Source organism: Scomber scombrus, chromosome 16 (genome assembly GCF_963691925.1).
Source record: "Scomber scombrus chromosome 16, fScoSco1.1, whole genome shotgun sequence".
NCBI lineage: Eukaryota > Metazoa > Chordata > Actinopteri > Scombriformes > Scombridae > Scomber > Scomber scombrus.
In genome coordinates this window covers 8915340-8935447 of record NC_084985.1, presented here as the reverse complement: position 1 = coordinate 8935447, position 20108 = coordinate 8915340, and the positions used below count along the sequence as shown (strand labels likewise).

General features: G+C 40.6%; 1 protein-coding gene across 7 annotated transcripts in view; it reads left to right on the top strand.

Moving 5' to 3' along the window:
- The window catches only part of LOC133996953 (ephrin type-A receptor 7-like), a 110240-nt gene that overhangs the window by 24592 nt on the left and 65540 nt on the right, over positions 1–20108 (top strand). The gene's annotated exons all lie outside the window — the stretch shown is intronic.

Sequence of the window (20108 nt, the reverse complement as noted above, 5' to 3'; positions counted from 1 at the left end):
GCGGTTTGTAACAGTGTCAGTTAGCAGAACAATACCATTAGGGGTTGCTACTAGCAACATAAACCAACTGCTAATGTCAGAATTACTAAATGTCGCTAGATGGATCTGAGGAGAGAATAAGCTTCTATTGTCATCGGGGAGAAATGACCGTTTAATTCTTCATTCATTCACCTTCTCATTTTGCATTTCTTTGTCTCACTTTCTCTCTCAGGACCATCACTAATTCATTCCACCCGTTAACCATTTCATCCCCACCAGAGTTGATGCCATATTTAATTCATCATTGTGTTTTTGTGTGTGAGCTTATGTAGCATTTATTGCATTAGCATTACGATGAGGTAGGAGTGTGTGTGTGTGTGTTTGTGTGTGTGTGTCTGTGTGTCTGTTTGTGTGTGCTGCTGTAGGCTACCATGAATGGAAGAGGGAATCAGGGAATTGTGATAGAAGAAGAAGAAAGAAAGAGGCCTTGGCAACCCCTAAAAAAGAGGGTTCCCAGTGGACATGCAAACATCTAACGTCTTCCTAGATCTCCTCCTATAGCACGAAACTACCCTGAGGTGCAGAGGAAAGGCAAAATTGTACATACACACAACAGACATGTTCCACACGCTATGTAAAAGCTGGACTTAACACAAGCACATACAGACACACAAAACTGGCATGTGGAGTATATGCTCCACATGCTACAGATTAGCATATATGCATGCACTAGGGATCACCCCACCTCCTCCACATACTAGAGCATGGATATTCCAATTACCCAACTCTTATTCATGCTTCAAAAAACACATGCATCTCAGTTTATGTATGTTGTCCCATGCCACTCATTGTGTATTCACAGCATTGTCATACTGTCTTTATCTCAGCTGAAGCCTTCTCAGAGCCGTGCGTGGTGCCTGTCACAATCCCTTCACCTCAGCGTCAGTAAAATCTTCCCAGGAAAAACACCATCATTAGCTCCTCCACAAGGGAGCTCTCTGCAGGGGGAAATAAGCGGGTCTTAACATTTGTTAGACAGTGGACAAGCTGGAATTCCTATTTCACTCAATTTGAGGAATGAAACGACCATCAAAGCTTATCACTGGGCTCGGCTGATGGCTGGAGGGCTCTTTTCTACGCTTGTAACTCTCACTGATCTTCTCTCAATTGATTAAAGAAGCAGCATTATCGTCATTTTTCCACTTAGCTTCTATTCTCAAACTGTGAGACAACAAAAGAAATGCCATCTTCTTTGTGATATATTCTGCACCCGTGACTGACCGTGCATTTTATCAGTAACCAAGAAACTGCAAAGCGATTGCATCTAGCTGTCGTAATGACAGCGGCGCCATTAGCACTGGCTCCGTACATGAATGAGCTTGGCTGTGTGTATGTGTGAGTGTGAGCACAGGGTTTATAGACCATCCTTAATGTCCCTGGGATATGAGCCATGTCGTATGGCTGCTGTCTGTCTGTCTGTCTGCAGCACAGATCAGCACAGCACTGATAAAGCGTGAAGATAACAGTGGCACTAGTCAAGGACACACTCATCCCTCTCTCGGTCTTCCAGCTTCTGTATGGATTTCTGTCTTCCTCTCTTGCTCTTGACTTATGTCTCGTCTCTTCACACCCATCTGTCTCTTACTGTGCTCACATTGTCATTTTTTTATCCCCGTCTCTCTGTTTTTAGTGGCATGTCCCTGTTTCTGTCACCCTGATCTTTCCTTTGTTTTCACAATGCTCTTGCTATTTTTCTTAGGTCATTCACTTTTTTTTTTTTTTTTACTTCATCTTTCTTTACGCTCCCTACTTTCTGTCACTTTTTCTGATTTGGTAAATTAGTGAACTGTTACTCATACAAAAGTGAAAATGTAACTGTTATATTGCAGCATCTTGTGACCATGGTTTTGGAATTAAAAATGGCTGCAGTTTTCTTTCTTTCTTTTTTTGGATGTCAACATACTTCTGGCCATATAGTGTATATTTTCAAAAATTCTCAAAGATTCCCTCCAGGCACAACAAATATATTAAAAAAAACATTACTTTGATTAATAATTTTTTGCCTATGTTTTGTCAATGAAAAAAGTTCATTTAACTTCCTAAAATTGCATCTCAAACATTGCAGAAGAAGAAAAACACATGTTTGAGTGGAGGGGGGATTTAGATTGAGTAGCTGTGTTTTAGGACACCATCTAAACAGGTATGGATTATGTGGTAGGTGGAAGTTTAACATGAACCGTCAATAATAACAATAATGTGATACATTATTGATCCGTAAAGAGAATTTCCATTTCAGTCTGCGCTTGTTAAGAGGTCAGGGTCTGCCACCAGAAGGGCATTTTGTGTGTGAGCTGAAATCAGCTTCCTCTTCATTTGGGTTTTGGCAAAGTATTGACAGCATGATTGATTTGATTTGTGCATGTCTGTGTTGTTGTGCAAATGTTTCCCTGCCAGTGCTGTTGGTTGGTTGTATAAAGTGTAGTTTCTCCTACAGGGAGATGAGCTCCCTGCTGCTTCTGTCTAAAGCCTCTTTAATTGTGCTCTCTCTCATTTCACCTGTTTGTTCTTAAGCTGCACTTTAAATTAACCCTTTATTATTTGTTTGTTATTAGGAAACTGGGGTGAACAGATGAAAGAGAGGAACATGAGTGTCCATGTAACACACTGAGATGAAGGGTACAAAGGGAGGAGTAATGCTTTGGAAGTCTCATCTGACTTTTAAGTAGCTGTCAGACTATTAAATATCTGTCCAGGCAGATCTGAGAGCGTCTTACCAAGGCAGGGTCGCCTCCTGTCATGTTGACCGAAAGAAGATGAAAGATGCTTTTTGCATTACAGCCCCTCCATATTACCATAATACCAAATTTACTGGCACTTCGCAATGGACAACAAAACTTCAGTGAAACACTCACATCCTCAGCTACTGATGTTCAGCTCCTTACATGTGCCTTACAAGTTCAGACAAAAGCCTGTTGCACGCCATCAAAACAATCACACACTCTTTCCTCTTCCTCGTCTCTCTCTAATGTTAAAAAGAAAACCCACACGACATCAGAGAGCGATTTAGAGGGCAAGAAAGCTGTGAATCAACACTCTCAGACTGAGAAAAGAGGCAACGGGAGGAGGGGGGGGGGGGGAGTTAACGATGGATGAAGATGACAATGAAACTGGAGATGCAACGCCCACAGCTGCCAAAGCACTTGCCCTCCTAACAGGGTTTTCCTCCTTTCCTTCCCTCCTCTCTTCCACCTCCTCTTCCCCCTCCATTCTGCCTCTTCTGCTCTGCTTGAGGCGCCTCCTCTGGATCAGATCTAACTTGTCACGAGAGCACAGTAATCCCTCCATTACAAGTGACCTGCCTGGAGTGTGTGCGTGCGTGCATGTGTGTGCGTGTTAAAGTCAATGTCTCTAAGGCTATGGCCTAGATTGAATTATTCATGAAGCATGTTTATTCCTTCTCCTTTACTCCCGCTCTCTCTCATTTGACTCTTTCCATCCATTCCCCCACCCCCCCACTAACACCACCCCAACCCTATCTGACCCTGCTGCTGGGTTCTAACTGACAACCGGTCTCACGCTATGTCAGCATGCTTTGACACACTTAAACATGATTGCTTGTTTCATGCACATATTATATACCACACAAAGCATCTGTGCAGTGCAGTACAGACTTGGTACATGTGCGTGTGCTTGTTGGACATGTGTGCTGGGGAAGGTTGAGGACAGAAATCTTAATCTTTAGCTCTCAGTGTGTGAGTAAGGCTAGCAGACAGTAATGTCAGTGGGGTGGCTCGCTAACTACAACTCTGCCTACACTCACAGAATGACATGAATGTCATGCAGGCATACCGAGCACACACATACACACACATGGTCTGGGATGAACTTAACTGACCTAAGAGTTTACTCAAGTTACATGTATTTTCTCTTCATATTCCTTTTTAATCTATGTAAAAAAAAATGTATTAATGCTAGTTGTGTGTTTTTGAGTCTTAAGGCTATTGGTGTTATACTAAAGCCTCATCTCATCTCAGCTAGTGCTAAAATGATCTGTTGATTGACTTTGAAAGTAATCAATAATTCATCTTTCATGTCATTTTTCAAGCCAAAATGCCAAACATTTGCTAATGTCAGCATCTTACATGTGAGGATTTGTGAGTTTTTCTGTTTTATATCATTCTAAATTGAGCTTTTCTGGACTGCTAGTGGGACATAAAAGGAATTTTAAAAAGTCAGCTTGGACTCTGGGCAATTGTGATGGGCATTTTTCATCACTGTTTGACATAATATAGTTAAGCAATTAACCAATTCATTAAAAAGTGAATAATAATTTGTTGCAGTACACATGTCATCAACAAATGTCACCTGAGTTAAAGAAATGTGTGTATGTGTTTGTATCTTCTGTATGCTCCTCTACTTGTATGTGTGTGTATAAACATGTGTGGTTGGTGTCAGCTGATATTGATCTGAAGCAACCTGCGATCAAACACAATTAGGTGTGAATTCTCCTGATTGTATATCGACATGTCTACATCTGCTGCTGCTGTGTGTTTGTGTGTGCATCTTGAATCGATAGGTTCGCCGACACTTCACACACACTTTAGAGGTGTTATCACACAAAGCCAAAGCTCTATACAGTAGCTAGAGCTGCTAAATTAAATGCAGATGCTTGGTAATGGAATAAGTTGGTTTGTATTTTGGCAACATAAAAAAAGAGCAAGGAGTTTATGTCATGCAGACAGAAATGCAAAAAAGTGTCTCCTTGCACCAATTTGTATCTCTGTGCTGTTCTCCTTGTTTGTGCTTTGGGGTTGCACTTGTCTCTGCATTGATCAGGATAGTCTGTATCTCAATCTGTTATTGATCTACAAGTCAGTGTGTACTAGGTATTCCTAATGTTGTGGGGACTTAAATCTGTTCACACAGTTATGTTATGGGGACTCGCCTGTCTTATGGGGACAAAAAGCAAGTCCCCTTAAGGTAAATGATTTATTTTAGGGTGAAGACTTGATTTAAAGTTAATATAAGTTTAGGGTTATGTTAAGTTTAGGATAAGGGTTAAGATTAGGCATGTAGTGGTTATGGTTACGGTTAGGATAAGTGTCCAGTAAATGAATGTAAGTCAATGTAATGTCCCCTGAAGTGATGGAAACATGGTGTGTGTGTGTGTGTGTGTGTGTGTGTGTGTGTGTGTGTGTGTGTGTGTGTGTGTGTGTGTGTGTGAGTGTGTGTGTGTGTGTGTGTGTGTGTGTGTGTGTGTGTGTGTGTGTGTGTGTGTGTGTGTGTGTGTGTGTGTGTGTGTGTGTGTGTGTGTGTGTGTGTGTGTGTGTATACCTATGCCTACTCCGCCACACACTGGCCATGTACCTTTATCCATAATCAAAAAGACAGGGTAGATTAGCCGTTTATTTTCAGATCCCCTGACAACTGTTGTCTTGGCAACCTTTGTTTACCCCATCATTCCAAGATCAATCTAATTGGCAGGCTCTGTCTGGCTCAGAGCCCCCAACTCTCCCCCCATATCCTCTCTCCCACCAATAGCAGCCAATCACATTCTCTCAATGAGAGACAGGTATAAATAAAAGGAAGGATAGATGGAGGCATGAATGGCTTTTGTCATTTATTGACCACTGTGTGTTATCTCTCAGCATGTTTTTGGTCTTTTGTCTCAGTGTGTTTCTGTGTGTGATTGAAATGTGGTTTTACAGCACAGCAAAGGTCATGTAATATGTCCATTTGTGTGTGTATGGGTTTTTGTTTTTTTTAGGGGGGGGGGGGGGGGGGGGGGGGTTGGCACTGTGTTTGTGTAAGCTATGTGTGTGAGCAGAGGAGCAAAAATAAGGGCTTGGCTTTGTGTCAGCTGAAAAACAAGCATACTAATTTAGATTTTTCGAATCACAGAGAGAGTCATGCCTTCTCTTTGTTTGAATACTACCCAGCAGGCTTTATGGCCATTTAGCTCTGGAACTGTGAGTGCGGGGCCCATTTAGAGTCATCAGAACCTATTCTGGTCCAATTATACTAGTTCTCAGTGGTAGATATCATTGAAACACAACAAGTATCTTGAGGACATACTAATGAGGAATCTCCATACAGGGACACACACACACTCTAACACATGCCTAAATGCAAACCAACCGAGCACGAAGAAATATTTTGGTAGACGGAGTACAGGCATTTCAAAGCTAATGCATTAAATTAAATTAGCAACTCCAGTTAACAAGTCATTACATAGCGGCAGCAGTTATGTAAGTAATTTATTCATCCAATAAAAGAACAATAGGACCTCAACAAACAATATTAACTGTTAAAGTCTATTTAATCATGTATAAGGGATGATTATGTACATATTTATGGTTTGCAGTCCCCTCTGTGGCTGTTTTTGAAGAGTTGGACCATAATCAGAATGTGCCGCCTCTAATCAGACCACATCAGTTGCGTTGTCTAAAGTAATTTGCCGTAACATGTTCTGCTAGCAACACTGCTCATGCTAATTGTTTGTGTTTGTTGCCAGTTCCATTTACAGCCACAACTGTGATATAATATCCTGAAGCTGGAGGAAAACATTTTTCATGAGTCACTTTCTTCAGTCCCTCTGCTGGCTGTTTGGAACTGCTTGGAGCAAATTCAAAACCCTGTTGGTGGTTTACAAGGCAGCTCTGTGGTTCCATGCCTGTGGTCCAGACCTGAAAACCAGCCTTTGATCTCTGTTCTGGCCTTACCAACTGCTCTGCTGCCCCTACTCCTTCTCCTGTACTCCCAGCTCTGCTCGTCATGCCTTCCCAGTAATAGAATGACCCTCCTTCCCTCTCTGAGAACTGCAGAGTCACCTCCATTTCCCATCATGCTTTGAAAACTCATCTCTCAAAAATTGACCTCCTTCTTTGCCATAATACGTTTGGTGCTCTGTGCTTTTGTGTTGTAATTTTTCTGCACTGCACTTAGATGACTCTCTTTTTCTCTTTTTTTATTGACTACTTGGGGATAGCACAATCATAATCAGAACCAGATTTTATGTCAAGCAGGTTTGCACATACAGGGAATTTGCCTCAGGTGCATAACAGTCAAAGAATGTACCCACAATTAAATGATCCAAAGAAATGTGCAGTAAAAAGAGAATGAAATAAAATGTACAAAATATTGATCACAGCAAGCTAAAATAACAAAACAATAACATATTATAATGTTACAAAGTTATGGTTATTTGTTAGCAAATCTATATCTGTCAATCTGACACGAAGTAGCATTTACAATAATTTGGAGTTGACTCTTTTCCTTTAAAGTCTGTTTTTAGTCATCACCCACTTCTGAGGAAAATATTTGGCATAGCTGCTAAATGCTCCACTATGGTCATGAGCTAGTTGCTGGATACCAAATATTCAGTAGGTTTATCAGAGTTGTTTTGTTGCTTGCTGTGTTTAATAGTAAAGCCAGAAAACCAAAATTAAGAGCTTAAAGATGCTTAAACACTCTCTGGGGCTAAAATCAGTTGGGTGAAAATTCTCTGTGAGTTTGTCACATGGTCATTTGACCCATTTTCATATAAATGACACGGCATGTCATAAATGTAATAAATTATGAGCGATAAGATTGAGAGACGGTCGAGGACATTTGTGGAAAAGATGGGATGTCATGAGAAGAAGTTGAAATATTTCATAACTGTGCAGAATGTGATTCAGAATGTGTCACATGGACTAATTTTGCATCTTTGTGAGGATGCACTCATCCAGTATTGGACGGATCTCTGTATCTGTTTATGTGTTAACTGTGGTGTGTCAGAGATGACATCTGCATCTTCTGAAGGGTTCTGTGTATGTGTGTGTGTGTGTGTGTGTGTGTGTGTGTTTAAGCGCGTGTGCGTGCGTGTGGAGAAGCAGAAGTGGACCTGGCTGTGTATGTGATGTCAGTGCTGTTTCCTGTCTTGCTCGTGTCAATTCCTTTCTAATAAACTGTCATGCCGTCTAATCTGCCCAGCTGGCACTGTCAGAACATGTGTCTGGATGAGGAGGATAGAGATAGTTTGTGTGTGTGTGTGTGTGTGTGTGTGTGTGTGTGTGTGTGTGTGTGTGTGTGTGTGTGTGTGTGTGTGTGTGTGTGTGTGTGTGTGTGTGTGTGTGTGTGTGTGTGTGTGTGTGTGTGTGTGTGTGTGTGTGTGTGTGTGTGTGTGTGTGTGTGTGTGTGTGTGTGTATGGTATATTGAGTTTATATTCTTCTGTTTGTCTGAGGATGAAGAGGGATAAGAAGGAGGATCCTCAGAATCCTGAATTTTGAATAGAATTTAGGGTTTTAGTTACTCTTAAATGTTAAACTTAAGGCCAGATAAAAGTGAGTGATTCGTAGTAAGTGTTAGGCATTCAATTACAACATGCTGTAGGCAATTTAGGCATCAGTGTGGAGGCATAGTGCGGAGGCATTAGCTCAGCAGTGAATGCAACTCTGCATTAGAATCCTGATAGAAATACCAAATTCTAGTAAGGCCCTTGTTCTCGTTAGACATTACAGTAAGTATTAAGTACTTGACACTGAAATGAGGTTGGTCTGTGATTAAAACCCAATTTCCCCCCAAAATCCCTCCTTTCCGTTACACAGACACGCAATAAAAAATTAACTAATGATGACAAGGACTTAGATACGCTGTTCATTTTTCATAACTATGTACCTGCTATGCCTTCCTGTCACAGCAGAGGGAGGAGGGCCTGTCTGTTGGCTGTCATTGATGAAGATCTATGAGCAAACCCTACAACAATCCAGTAGAATGAATAGTTATTAAGTTAGAAGCCTACAATCAAAATTATGCAGTTACTATTAAAGTCCATTAGCCTGTATGCCAACCAGAAGACCCCAGTCAACATGTGTGATCTTAATGATCACTTATAATGCTCGAGAGCACTTTTGTCAAGCAGTTTCTAAAGCACATCAATATTGATATAAAATGAAAATGAGCAGTGTATTTACTCTTTTGGCCATATACCTGATGATCTGCCTAAAAGTCACTCATTACACTGACTGACTGTTGCGTACCTGTACATGCGTATTGGTGCAATTAGACATGTGTGAGTTCTATCACCATAGAAAGGTTCGGTGCCCACACAGTGCTCACCACTGTGTTAGGACACCAAGATGGAGTGTACAGGGCATAACCCAGGAGCACCAATCCTGTGACTTGATATTTTGACTCCATCAATATGTCTGTTCGGCAGGGCAAGCTGTGCACAAAGTGGAATTTATTTATTTATTAAAATGAAAAAACACTCCAGAAAAGGGCACTTTCTCTCTAGGAGGCCAAACGGCAGGTGCTCAAGCCCCCTTAGAGGTCTTTCTGTGCACATGCCCAGAGTACAGGTGCAGCACTTTTAAATCCCATTTAGCAACCGGCAACTGACTGTGACCAATTATAGCACACTGGTTTTGTATGCTTTATTTGTTATCTGTCCTTTATTTGACTCTGCGTGCACATTACAGTGTATTAGTAAATGACAACGATTAAAAAAACCACAACTGTATATAGGCAAGCTTTTTATTTTGTATGTGACTTGGCCACTGAAGTAATTGTCTCAGATTACGGTTCAAAGCATTAATTGGTGTAAACAGCAGATAACCTGAAATAGCAAGTGAACGGATGTATGTGTGGGCGGGTGGGTGGCTGCATGTTATGTAAACTGACAGCAGCTCGGGTCATAAAAAGTCAGATTTTCTTCATCCAAATACCTAAAATGAGAACATATTTTTAAATGTGATGTTATTTTAACTCTCTCCTTTAGTTGCGGATTTTTTGCAGGATTAATTCACATAGATTTTTCTTGTATGGTTAAAATAGTTTACTGTTTATCTGCACTTGCATCTTGTGTTTCTTTGTAAGGCAGAGATTGATAGCATCTTCCATAATCTTAATATTTTACTGCTATTTTAGCTGTTTTTGGTAGGACACTGATACTAAAAATGCACTCATAGATAGGCATATAGGAAGACAGAGGGAGGAGAGGAAAACACAGAAAGACAAGGGAGACACACTGAACTTATGTATATGTCAGTTTTGAGTGTTTCCTCAACTTTCCTGCAGGCAAAAACATGTTTCTATTCCTCTACTCTCACATCACTGTTGTAGGTTTCACTTTGTCCTCTGACACGCAGCAGGATGTCTGCGAAAAAAGTCTCTGTGTGCCTACAACCCACCTGAATACTGCATCAAGCACTGTGCTTTTTGGGGGCTTTTGTGGTGCTTTTTTTGGTATGTGTGTGTATGTGTGTGCCTGTCATGTGCCTGGAAATCCACAGAACAACACTTGGTGACAAAACTGCCATCTTACACTTGGCAGGGAAGAAACTAGACCTTCATATGAAAGTTGGCATCATCCTTGCAGGAGGTATACTTGTCTCTCTGTCTCTGCTTCCGCTGCTCTGTGTGACTGAGAGAAAAATTTCAAAAGGAAGAGACTGACAGAGGGAGAGAGGGAACATTAAATGCCATCCTGCAAGCTAAACAATAAAACTGTCCAGTGGGGACTTGTATTCTCTATCGCTTCATCTCTGTACACCTCTTACCCCCTTTGGTTTCTGTAACATTTTCCTCTCCAGTCACCCACTCCAAACCTCCATCCCTGTGTCCCTCCTTTTCCCCACCACCTCATCTCTTAAAGCAGCTAAACTTAGCAGGGTTCTTGTCCAGACAGGCTTGATTCCCTTTAGTCATGTTGTGGTCATACTGCATCAAGCTCCAACAATTTGTGCATCTGTCTCCCCCAGCATCCCCCTTTCAGTTGTTTACAACACGCAACCTTCAGTTCACACACAACTGATGCAACTAATGCAACTGTTTCTTCACTTGCTGTGGCTATATGTACGGGCTGCTGTGCTGGATATTATATGTCCATACAACAGCATGCCATTGAGGCTCCAGACAGTGTGTTCCTAAATGGTGTTGGTACACTTTGTTCCAATGCAGTCACTCGCTTGAAAAAGTGTCTAAAAACTTGCTTGTTCTTGCACACAAAGTTTAGCTCTTGCTGCACTCTGTGCAATTGAGATTTTCTATCAAGAGTGGCAACTTGGATCATTCTTACATCTACAGCAGTTTAATGTTGCCAAATAATATATTTGAGTGTATGTCCAATGGTTTTCAGCTCAATATGGAACTATCATGTAAAGGACTGTTATCATTGATACTTTATACTTGCCCCTTAGCACTGATGCAATTGCAGTCTTTTTTCTGACAGTCCTGACTGGAAAATACAGCTGTCATACACCAATGCTCGAATTAGTAGAACTGACTTTTTCTTGTGATTTAAATGATATGTGAAGTTTTTAGTATCAGAAGTTAAGCATGTAGGATGTTTTTGCTTGTAAAGCCACTTACTGCAAAGTTCCTGCACTCTAGACTCAGGTGCATTGAATCATTCCCTCCTTTATCAGGTAAATAAGGTTATGCCATAAGCCTGTAAATGAAGGGAATGAAAACAAAAGAAAAACAACTTATGGTTAAAGGTCAAGTTATGTTAATCGTTGATCACTGATGCTTAAGGATAATAATGCTTTGCGCTCAGGGAGGCTTCTAGGCCATTAAACAGATCTAATCTTTGGACTTATCATCCATATTTCGTAGTTTCAGCCGTAACACTGCACCTGATTCCCTCATCACTATGGCAACTGCTCACTGCACTCTGTATAAATTCACCAAAGGTTTTACATGCACCATTATCATTTGGCAACATGTGTAAAACTAACAGCTTTGCTAGGAATTTCATCAAAGTATATATTTCTATGTTACCAAGACATGTCATGCGTACCCATTTAATCAAAACTAGAAACAGACTTGCTGCAAGCTACTGACAAATTACATTAAGCAAACTGCTAACTGTTTGAATTTTCAGAGTTGCCAACAAGAAATCTGGAAGCATATTTGGAGAAAGGAAGTAGATTATTAAGTAGTAGATGAGAATGGTGGTGGGTGTTTCAGCTTTTAGGTTTCTGGATGAGTGTCTGTGTGTGTGTGTGTGTGTGTGTGTGTGTGTGTGTGTGTGTGTGTGTGTGTGTGTGTGTGTGTGTGTGTGTGTGTGTGTGTGTGTGTGTGTGTGTGTGTGTGTGTGTGTGTGTGTGTGTGTGTGTGTGTGTGTGTGTGTGTGTGTGTGTGTGTGTGTGTGTGTGTGTGTGTGTGTTTGTGTGTGCGCGCATTCGGATGTTTTCATTATCGACTTGGATCGCAGCCGTTCTTCACGGAGTGATCCCACTCACTCCCTGCTCCATCCTCAGGGCATGGAGATAGTGAGGAGGTATTAATGGAGAGAGTGGTGGGAGGAAAGAGAGAGTGAGCAAGCGGGAGAAAAACTGTTAGAATGTTGAGCATTGAGAATGAGAGCAGAGATGGATGAACAGAGGTGATGGGGGGGATGAAAGAGGAGATGGATGGATGGAGGAGAGTGGGCGGAGGTCAGTGAAGAGAGCGATGCAGATCAACAGTGGGCAAGAGGATGAGCAGAGGAGGTGGAGGGGAGGAGAGTCTCGGATCCAGATGGGAAGGTATTTTGGCAAGCAACCACCAACTGGCCCGCTACTGAAACTGCCAGCAATGACCCATCCGGCCCCGCCAGAAAGCAATCATAGTTTCATCTCCTCTAATAAAATCGCTCTCACTCAATGTCTCTCCAGCGTATTTGTTTCCTTCTTCCTCTCTGACCTTTCTCAAGTAGTTTCAAATAGTTCTCTTTCTCTCTCTCTTTATTCTTGTTCCTTTTTAATCAGTTCCATCTGAACAACTGCTTAGGCCATAATTCACCCTGAGAAGTAAAAGCAAAAAAAGAAGTAACTTACAATTTAAAAAGAGAAGAAACTGCTTAAAGCAAGACATCCTGAAAAATGATACTCTCTACTTTCCCATTCTGCTCTGAGTGTTTGTTCCTTCTACATAAGCTAGCATTATTGTGTACCCGTGTCCACCCTGTGTGTGAGGACAACTGGCTGATGTGCCAAAGGCAGGATTGTAACAAGGACACGACAGCACAGCACAGCACAGGGCAGGGGAGGGAGTGAGACTCGCGCGTAAAGTGTGGGGAAGAGGAAAAGAGAAAAAAAGTGATACAGTGTACTGTAAGTGTGTGTTAGCAACAGAGAAGGAGAAAGGGATCGAGATATTGTGTTTGTGTGTTTGCAGATGGGCTTGTACATAAGTTCAGTCAACCATACAGACGCCTGTGCTATGCTGAACTAGGACCTCAAGACCTTTTTTCTCTCCTGACATTTGTTCCAAGAAGAGCCAGACAATATAAGTAAAGGCTCAGGAATGTATGTGCTTGTCTATTGAAGCTTGGAGTGAGACTATTGGAACCTCAACCTACAAAGGTTAAACACCCCATATGATGAACATTTCCACCAACACAGACAATGCATGTGAGCAGACTGGGCAAACTCAGAGGATGACACATTGAACAACAGGTAGACTAAAGTAATGTTGCTAGTACAGCTGAAACAATAAATCAATTGCCAAAAAAATAATTGGCAACCATTTTGATAATCAAGTAAGTAAAACTGCAGAACAGTTGTTGGCTCCAGCTTCTCAAATGTGGCCATATGTTACTTTTCTTTGTCATATGTGAAAGTGAACTGAATATATTTGGATTTTGGACTGTTTAGTAGAAAAAACGAGACATTTGAAGATATCACCATGGGCCTTGGGAAATTGTAGTGGGTATTTTTCTGACATTGTAGAGACAAAATGATAAATCAGTCACTGGAGGGAATAATTGGATCAATCTTATTAATTATTTTTCTAATTAGATTAAGCAGATTAATCAATAATGGACAATAATCATTAGCTGGAGCCTTATTTGCCCAATCAACCCCTAAAATCCCACAAGAGCTAAAACAGAAAGGGGCATCCATCAAAAACAGTTTGTCTCGCTAATTTATTCTGCAGTTTGTGGAGGAAAGAGAGCCTCATCTGTGCTGTAGCTCTGCACTGAAATCTGATCAGCTACGTTCTTAAATGATTTTCATTCAAGGCACACTGCACTATTTTGTTTGATTGCTGTTTTCGTTTATAGAAGAATCCAGGATGTTAACGGTCTTAAGTCATAGTTTTTGTTTTGTTTTTTTAAACTGCTGTGATTTGCAGTTGGAAACAGAAAATGAACAGCACTCTCCTGTCGGGTTAGTGGTTCCATAAAATACAATTTAACACAACCGGATAAACATCAGAATTGTTGTACAATTTGAAGAACTCTCAAAAGATTTATTTTCCCTCCCTGAATTCTTGAATAGCTGAGCCTTGTCATTTAGTTGCATCTTTCTTGCCACAAAATAGAGAAAAAAAACTCAATGAGTATGTGTAAGGAATTTATGATCCAAGTCTTGTGTGTTAAGATCACAAATATCTTGAAGTAAATCCTTGTGAAGCATGGTGTTTAATCAATACTGCACGCAGTTTTGGCTGTATGGAGAACAATGACTGAAAGTGTATTGTAATTACTGTATCTTTTTTTTAACCACAGTGTTCCTACAGTAAGGCATAGTTAAAAATACAGAAAGAGAGATTCATATTGAACCTCTGTGCTTACACACAGACACACCCACGCTCACAGTCCACTTCGGATTGCCTCCAAGCAATCAAGTGCTCCGAGTGACGTGAGTGTCAGCCAACAGCAAAAGTAGGGATTAAGGGAACGAAAAGAAAGCAAAACAAATGCAAAGGAAGGGATGGTGCTACAGTACTTCAGGGGAAGGATAAATCAATACACTCGCACATAACACTCCCACGCAACAACTAAATAATGCTGCTGGTTTGTCTTGCCTTCTCCCTCCGTGACCTCCCATCATCTTTACACCCTGTGTGGAAGAGTTTATTCTTATTTTGCAAAATTACAGTTTAAAACAAATAGTTGGATGTGAATTTATTTACTTCCAGAACTGTTTCAGTCAGCTTTGCGCTATCATTATTATTTTTTTTTTCAATTTGCTTGCACAAGTCTTTTGAAGGACTCATTTTCTATTTCCTTTGGCTCCAAAGCCACTGTTGTCCCAAAATGTCACTTTCAATCTGTTCGGCGTGCACATGGTTTGCTCGGAGAGATGGCTGTGTGGTCACAATATGACTGAACATTATTGGTCATTAACACTGCAGTATGTCAAGATTAAGGGTGTGAACAGCCAGTCTGCTCCTCATTGAACTCTACTCAGTCAAGTCTATAAAGAGAAGATTATATAAAACCAAAGTGTGGCACAGGGACACTGGGGCATTTTATATAAACTACGATTCCCTCCAGTACCCTTAATGACTTGTGTTACTCTTAAGATCATCATATATGAAAGCCTTTAAAAATTGTACAGTTTTAGCCCCGGTTATGGCCAGTGACTGTTGCTAAGTAATGTAACTCCACGCCAGCGATTGTTTCCATAATTGGCCTTTTCCTTCATAGCGCCAGTAATAAGGCAGCCAGCGAAGAACTTTGCAACTCCATCAGCAGTTGAAGACCGACTACAATGCCATCCTGGTCCAAAGGCTTCTCCAAATGAGGCCTTGTTTTGCCCAAATTTGAAGGACAAATCTGGTGTTTTCTCTGAAGCCATCAGTACCACGCAATCCATTTATTACTGGTCGCTGCTCTAATGTTACATCCACACAGTTCTCATGAGTTTGTAAAAAATAGAAATACAGTATGCGTTGTTTTCCAGTTATTTGCCTTCAGTCATTTACTCGTTGATTCCCCACATGAGTCAATGATGGTTTACCTCACTGCAGGCTGTTAACAACGCAGGCCAGGGATAGACTTTGCTGCTTACTCTTTTTAGCAGTCTCAACATTGTAATCATACAGAGTGATGGAAGTTAAATGGAAAAAGTGACTGTAAATCTGGCATATTACTTGTCAATTGCCAGTTATGTCTGTCACTGAAAAAGGTATTATTAATCGATCTTGATATTGCTATAGTATGTAATATTTACTCAGAGTTTAAGGCTTACTTCATGCCATTGCAAGCTTTTCCCTTAATCACAGCAGTGGAAAAAATGTGGGGACTTTAGCTTCTTTGTAAAGATGCATTCATTGAATGTTAGTAGCCATGACAGTCAACATAACCCAGACAGCCTTTCTTCTTAGTATAGTGCAGCAAAGCAGTAACAGCAGCAGTGTGGATTTGGAGTGTGAAACAGGCCAGTTTAAATGGACCACCTAGGGTCACTGTTTGATTGTAACTGGCGCTGATGGCCACTGTGGCGCGAATGTCTGCCTGCTTTACTCAAATTATGTCAAACACTGTGGTTGTCTGGTCAGTGGATTTTAACATCAGCCAGGGCCACTTGCGTCTCAAACTGATGGGTTTGCCATGTCATCGGTATGAAATCTATCTATCTATCTAAATTAAAAGCAGTTTGTGTATGACCCTGTTTTAACCTGGTGCCATAATAATACAAAAATAATGGTATTTTTCAGTGAATGTTTACTGTTGTGTTTTATGCATTTAACATGTAGCTAGTCTGTGTAGTTTCTTAAATGCCTGTGGAGCTGATTTATGATTTGTCGCTCTTTTTTTAATTGCTAATGAGCCAGATTGTGTTTGTCCAGATTTACTATAAATGACCTTAACTGGCATAATGACAAATGCTGCACATAAAAACTGAATTTGAGTTTAGACTCACAGTTTTTCTATCCTAAAACAACAGCCTTCCTGTCTCTCAAGACACTAAAGAGGAATGTAATTTATTTTTCTAAAAAGACTAACTGTGTAAAATACCCACGTTATTTGACTAATTCACATGACTGAAGCCTCATATTCTCCTCAGAAACCCTTTCAAATGCATTTAGTCCTAACAAGGGCTGTGGATCTTGTCCCTCAATGCTTACCTTGTAAACTTATTTTGAGGGGATCTTCTAATGGTCAGTACATGGAGGAATTATTTTAGAGGGCAAAACCTGTTTCAATGTTCATATAGGCACCTGACTGTTGTTTTAAGACTGTTGAAAAACTGCTTACTTATCCTTTTAATGTGTATATGTTTGAGTGACTGCAAAAGATGAAACAGCAGCCCCATAGATTACAAAAAGCCTTGATATACAGTGTGTTCTCACTCCACAGATGGCAACTATATTTTTCCTCTCTGTACACTTTTCTGTTCTTTTTTTTTTTTTTTGAGTTTTCACTTACCATTTTAGGTACAGACTGTGCAGCTAGTCTCCAGCCACCTGTTTATCTACTTCTCTTACCTGTCTCAAGCTGAGACTCACCATGGCTCTCTGCCTGTATTAGGCAATGGTTGTTGACAGCACTAAGTGAGGCAGTAAATAGCTAAGTAAAGTGGGTCTCAGAACGACTGTCGCATCTGCTTGTGCAGCATGATTCTTTTTTGTTGCTCTCTGCTCGGTTTGAACAGTTGGCTTTAGACAGTAAAAAAACGCCTCTTTTAAGCACAGATTGTTAGCATCACTCTGCTCTGTGAATATAGCTCGCTGCGCTGGGTGCACTCTGCCTGCCTGAGACCCACATGGACTACAGTAGGATACAAACATGTAAACAGACACGCACACACACTTTCACACGAAGAAGGCAGTGAACACACATGCCCACAGAACGGCACTGGCACAGAAATACACACATGCAATGTAATGCTTCTTGAGTCATTTTACTCGATGACTCACTGTCTGGTTCAGTCTGTCTCCACATGCTACAGCGTCTGGGCCATAATTCCTTGCTAAGGCCTTGGTTGAGTATTCTGGGAGTTGTTTGTATGTGTGCTCATGTGTTTGATCATGCCAGGGGGAAGATTGCTCCATAGTTAAAACTTTTCTAAGCTGCAACAAACAAACAGTCATTCAAGAACTCATATTTGTAGATGGCTGTTCTCGATAAACCTTTTTAAGAAATGTTGAAGGGACCAGAATAGAGAATGCTGTGATAGATTCAGTCATAAGCTGTCACAGGAAATGGACAAAATGCAATAGGCATTCTTGATGTATAACGATCTATAACTCTTGATGTGAAACTAATAGTGAAACAGAGCAAACACAGATTTAACCATTTACATCTCTTGTTTTCTCTTCTAAATCCCCTCTTTCTTCTACTTGAGCCACTCCCTTCATCCCTGCTTTTCTCTGTCCCTTAATTGCTTGACTTCTATCCCCTGACTACTCAAGACACCATTCTGCATGTCTTAATTAAACGGCTACTTAGAAGGAGGAAGGCATTGAGTGAACGAAGGGGACATACTGCAGGGGGGTTCAGGAGGGGGGAGAGATGGGTGGGGGGTGGGGGGATTAATGAAAGAAGAGTCCGTTAATTACACAACAAGGTCAAGGCTGCTTTACCTTCACAGCTTAATTGCAGCTCCTGATTGTATTGCAAGGCCTCATTTTAATTCAAACAGCAGACAGACTAAACTGCGTTAATTGTTGTGTGTGTGTGTGTGTGTGTATGTATGTATGTGCATTCATGTCATGTTTGGATAACAAGTGCGCATTTTATTAGGCAATGCGTCAACTCACCCGTGACAGTGTTTTCAGGGCATTATTTAAATGACTTTGTAGGTGTGCCTTAGTATCTTAGCAATCATGTTGATAAACTTTAATTACATATTTTTATAAATATTTGTGTGTCCTTTGGGAATTTTAGGAACTTTAACTGTGTTTATCAGATCAGATTTTTCAGATTTTTTTAGACAGGCCATTTGTAGTACAAATACTGTGCAATTTAAATGTTTTCTTTCTTTCTTGACTTTTCTAGAGGGAATTTAGTGCATAATCATTTGCATTCCCTCACTCCCCATTTCTGTCCTCACTCTTTTTATTATGGAAAGCGTTTTCCCAGCTCTGATTGTCGCAAGAAGACCTCATTGACTGTAAACTGCAGTGATTACTGTATTTTTGCAGCAAGAAACAGTAATTTCTAGATGCTCTGGCACATAAAATCCTGGTGAAAATCGGTTTAAACTGATGCTTTAAAAAAAAAGAAGCTTTTTTCTTGGATGTCACTAAAAGTCTGTAAGAACTGAAAAGGATAAGCTTTACACAAACTTAATGCATTTTGTTTATGTTTTTGTATGTGTGTTTCGATCTCTGACATGGGCTCAGCCATTAAACTCAGTAGGGGGTCGTTGGGTCGGGGTAGCGGGGATCAGCCTACCTCGTCCATCTTCTTGATAGACCAACTGTTCCTCATCACATGGGGTCTTGTGCTCAGTGCTCACACACATACATATGTACACACAGTTGTACCCTCTAAAAACATTTTAACTGTAAAATGCTTTGACCATGACCCCCACCCACCCCCCACCACCCTCATCCCTGTCAGTAAAAACACTTAATCAGCCTCATGATCCAAGTGACCCCCTACCACTATCTCCATCCATCTCTTCATCCGTCCTGCTTTTTAATAACTTTGAATCAGGGATGCTGGATCTGAAATGTCGTGGAGAATGAGTGATGAGAGGGGATTAGGTTTGCTTTAGATGGTCAGTTGAGCGTAGGATTGTACAGAGTAGAAATCATACCAAACTGTGTCTGACAGTAATGCTTTTCAGTGGAACAATTGAGTGTGCTTTGAACACCTCAAATGAATAATATCATGCATTTAGAGTGCTCATCAGGTATTCAGAGTTGGAAAGTAGGAACCAGTTGGGACAAACCTCCACAAACATCCAACATCAACACATATAATCAAGATTGGAAACACATTTTTACACAATTCCTACTTACAACCATCTTATCCCTGACATTCTTTTTAATTCACAAACTATCAATACATTTCTTGTAAAGCACTTTAGTATATGGATGTTTATACTATTCAAACAAAACATGTTCATGCATGAAAAGGAAAAAGGATTTACTTCCTTTTCTCCCTTGAGATTGTGGCCACAAAGGTTTAGCCTTGTAGCCCTGGCTTATACATACAGGTCAGAGGTCAAATTATGGTCAGGCAGGTGAATACGTGAGGCTTACATTGTGTAAGTGAGAGCAAAATCTACAGAAAGATAAATCAACAGAGTAGAGTGGGAAAAACAGACCAGAGTCATAGAAAAATAAACACTGGTATGATGTAATTTATTGCAATAGAAAAGATCTGTGTGTTAAATACTGCCTTACTTAAAATGTTGACACTAGTTATTTCTGTGTGTAAAGCTATTCTTTGTAGTTTGCATTTTATTGAAAGGCG